Raw genomic sequence first — 4,476 nt, 5'->3', positions numbered from 1 at the left:
GCCCATCCTCAGAGGCTTTCTGGTTTGGGAGGTCTTGCCAGGACTCGCTGATGCTCAGTTGGCTGGAACGCCAAGAATACAGGCTCAGCTTCAAAGGTGATGAATCTTTAGATAGGGGACCGAGACTGGACCTGTTACTTTATTAGGATATTAGCTTCCGGGGGAGGACCTTCCCTCTGTCAATTTGCAAACCTTCTCTACAGTTTTTAGTCTTATAGACAGTCACCTAGATCTCTGAGAAGTAAAGTGATTTGTCCAAGGTCACACTGTATGTCAGAGGGACAGGCCCACTAGAGATACTGTGCCATGCTGAATCTTGAGGGGTTAGTAGAGGAATAAATATAAAAATAATAAAATTAGCCTTTCTGGAGCACCTTAAGGTCTGCAGGGGGCTTTCTCTACAACTGCAACTTTTTATTTATATTTGTTTGGTGATGGTTTATCTTTCCAGATCTGTGATTTCACTCACTTGGGGAAGTCCCCAATGTAGAATTTTTCTCCAGTCATGCAGGTCAATGACTCCACTATAACAAGTCATTTTCTAAAACTGGAGATGGGCCCGGGTTTCTACTCTACCCTCCTCACTAGTGTCAAGCTCTGCCTGCCTTATCATACCTTCTCCTAGGCCTGAACTCCAGCCCAACCCTGCACATACACACACAAACACAAACACACACATGCACACACAGAAAAGCACCACTCCCAAACCAAGGTGCTGTGTGGGCACTTACTTGGCCAACAACGTTGTTGTTTCCTGGGTCACAAAGGGAACGGTGTGCTTGGGCAGGCTTGAAAAAGCAGGAGGCAGCACCAAAAGCACTTGGGGCCCAAAAGCGAGCACGGAGAGCTTCCGTCTTGCTATGTAGCTATGGCGAGGCTGGAGGGCATAGAAGGAGAAGCTTGATGCTCCCCAGTCCTGTGACCTTACCACACCCTGGGGCTACTAGAGCTTCTTTCCGGGTCTTGATGACCTCATCTATTCTTGGACAAATATTTTGGCCCTAATAGAAAAAAGAAAAGAAAAGAAAAAGAATTAAAATCTAATTCAACCACTGGAGATCCTTTTGGGGCCACAAGAGAAAGAAGTTGCTTTTGTCTTCAGTATTTAGGGGCTTAACCTAACCTAACAGGCAGTTTGGTTTAGGGCCAAGAGTCTGGAATTGGAAGACAGTGGGGGGAAAGTACTGTCTCAGAAACTAAGTGGCATCACTTTGAGTGAGGCCCTTCTCCTCTCTGTGACTCAGTGTCCCCTTACAACAAAGGTGGTGGGCTAGAATCTGATGGCTTCTCCCAAACCTAAATAACTAATCTTCTGGTAAGAGTCCTGAGCTAGGAGAACACAAGCTCATGGGCTTTAACACTATGGGGGGCTTGGGAAATCGTCTATACCAGGTCTTCTTTTTTTATTTTTTGGGTGAGGCAGTTGGGGTTAAGTGACTTGCCCAAGGTCACACAGCTAGTAAGTGTCAAGTGTCAGAGGTCAGATTTGAACTCATGTCCTCCTGAATCTAAGGCCCATGCTTTTATCCACTGTGCCACCTAGCTGCCCCTACCCCAGTTCTTCTTAACCTTTTCTGGGTGCTGGACCTCTTTGGTCATCTACAGAAGCCCAAGACCCCCTCCTCAGAATAAGATTGTTAAATATTCAAAGGGGGTGCCTCATTTCAGTCAAAGGTTAGTCAAAGCAAAGATATATGCTTTCCCCCTCCAAATTCATAGACTGCCTGAAATATAACTAAGGATCATCTAGTCTGGACAGTCTTCATTTAAGAAGAAGCCGAGGAGGTCCCAGGAAAGTCTGGTTTGGGAAATAGGAGAGATTCCTTCAAATGCTGGCTCTGCCTTCTGTGTGACCCCATCTTACAGGGACTTGGTTTTCCCAACTGTAAAATGGGTTTAGCTTGGCCCTGGGATATGCTGTCCTTCTGCTCTGTACCTGCCTCCTGGGGTTTCCAGGTTCTCTTCGAATCTGACACCCTTTGACTGTTTTTGCCTTTCTTTGTGTGTCTGGCACTTAGCACAGTGCCTGACACCTAATAAGTGCATGGTAAATGTTTGTTGACTGACTGACTGACTATACCTATAAATCCCTCAAGGCTTTGGTTTCATCAGCTCTAAAATGAGGGGGTTGACTGTGACTGTGATGATCCCTAAGGTCAGCTAGATGGCACAGTGGATAGACAGGCCAGGCCTGAAGTTGGGAAGCCTAGCGGTGGCACCCTGGACAAATCCATTCATCCTGTTTGCCTCAGTTTCTTCATCTGGAAAATGAACTGGAGAAGGAAATGGTAAACCACTCCAGTATCTCTGCCAAGACTCCAGTTGGGGTCACTTCATGCTGCAATTGAACAACAACAAAAACAAGGTCAATTCCAGCTTTGAGACTGGATCAATTCCTCTCTCAGTACGTCCTTTAAGCTTTTGGCTAATGATGTCCTACACTGTCCTTTCCAAGGTGTTCCAGGATGTTCTAGTGAGACTGCATTCTGAGATTCACATAGACTGAAGTGGCCACCTAGTCCAATACATATGTGTACTCATCTCTTTTTCTGCTTGAAGACTTTTAATGAGCAGAAAAATCCTACCTCCTAAGGTGTCCAATTGTAGTTTGGGATAACTTTCATTATTAGGAAGTTTTTTTCCTAACATCAAGCCTTCATTTGCTTCTTCTCAGCTTTCACCATTGGTCCTTATTAAGGGTGGGCTTAAAGCGGGTTCAGGTTTGATGTTGGGATGAAATGAGGCACTTACAAGTCATTGAACAATTTTTTTAAAAGCCAACACTGCAAAGATATGCAACAAGGCATTTAACTTCCTTCATCTCCATATGAAACCTGATCTGGCCAAGGGAGCATGGTATATGGTGTCTAGAGTGCTTTTCAGACATTCATCAAGTTGGAGGGTTCCTCACTCCACTTGGTTGATACTTTTTTTTTTTTTTTTGCAGGGCAATGAGGGTTAAGTGACTTGCCCAGGGTCACACAGCTAGTTAAGTGTCAAGTGTCTGAGGCTGGATTTGAACTCAGGTTCTCCTGAATCCAGGGCTGGTGCTCTCCACTGCGCCACTTAGCTGCCCCTTGGTTGATACTTTTTATACCCTTAGGTAACCAGAGCACTAAGTCAGAGACCAATCAAATCCCCAGAGAAGCTTTGTTATCTTTTGGGGATGGTGCTATGTGATGGGAAGGGGAACTATGATCTGATCACACTCCTAGTCCTACCCTCTAGGACCAAGCAGAACAAGTCCCTCTTCCATCAGACAGTTTTTAAAATACTTGACAGCTATAATGACTTCCTGAGTCTTCTCTTCTCCAGACTAAATGCCCCCCCCTCCATGATCACAGATGAAGGACCTTTACCATTTTGAATGTTTGAATTCCTTGCTCTGATGGGCTAGAACTAGGTGGTCTTATGCCATTCTTCAGAGTAGAGACTAGGTCACCAAATAGTTATATAAACGGCAAGCAGGGGGCAGCTAGGCGGCACAGTGGATAGAGCACTGGCCCTGGAGTCAGGAGGACCTGAGTTCAAATCCAGCCTCAGACACTTGATACTTACTAGTTGTGTGACCCTGGACAAGTCACTTAACTCCAATTGCCTCACCAAAAACAAACAAAAACGGCAAGCAGTTGCAAGATTAGACATTAACTAGACCATCAATGGAACCCAGATGGATCTTTTTTGGTACTTTCTTCTACCATTCACGTGGCATCACATGTAAAGCATTACTTATTGGCAATTATCTCATTAGCTTGACTGGCGTGTCAACAGCCATGCACACCAATGTCAGTTCCTGAAGTATTTGGGAAAACATTCCTTTGTGTTTTGGAAGGATTCCTGGAGCATGTGTCTAGATGACTCCATCTACCGGAAAGCAAGGGGAATGGAATGCTGCCAGTCTTCCTAAGATTCTGGGCGTTGCCAGTGTCCACATCTGTGGTTTTTGTAGTAGTTGGAAGGAGAAAGAAACAGAGGAGAGAGGAGAACAGGGCAGAAGAGAAGAAGGAAAGGGAGAAGAAGGGAAGAAATGGGTGAAGAGAGGATGGGGAAGAAAGAAGAGAAAATGGAAGAAGAGAGGGGAAAGAGAGGAAGAGAGTAGAAGAGAAGGAGAGGTGAAAAGAGGAGAGGAAAGAATAAAAGTGGAGAAGAAGAGAATAGGAAAAAGGAGAGGGAAGGGGAAGAAAAGAAGGGAAAGTAGAAGTAGAAGGGAGAGGAAAGGGGAGGGAAAAGAAGAGGAGAGGGGAAGAGTAGGGAGAAGAGGGGAATAGAGAGGTGAAGGAAGGAGTGGAGGAGAGGAAAGGAGAGGACAAAGGAAGAGGGAGGGAAAGGGAAAGAAGATAAAGGAAAGGGAAAGGGGAGGGAATAATTGGAAAAAAGAGATGAATCTTGCCTAAGTTACTTCTGAGGTCAAGGATGGCTCTGGCCCCTGTCCCATCACACTATCTTCCCTTATCCTAAAGAAATTCAAGAACCTTT

The sequence above is a fragment of the Dromiciops gliroides genome, chromosome 5 (assembly GCF_019393635.1).
Source record: "Dromiciops gliroides isolate mDroGli1 chromosome 5, mDroGli1.pri, whole genome shotgun sequence".
NCBI lineage: Eukaryota > Metazoa > Chordata > Mammalia > Microbiotheria > Microbiotheriidae > Dromiciops > Dromiciops gliroides.
This window is presented reverse-complemented; position numbering follows the sequence as displayed.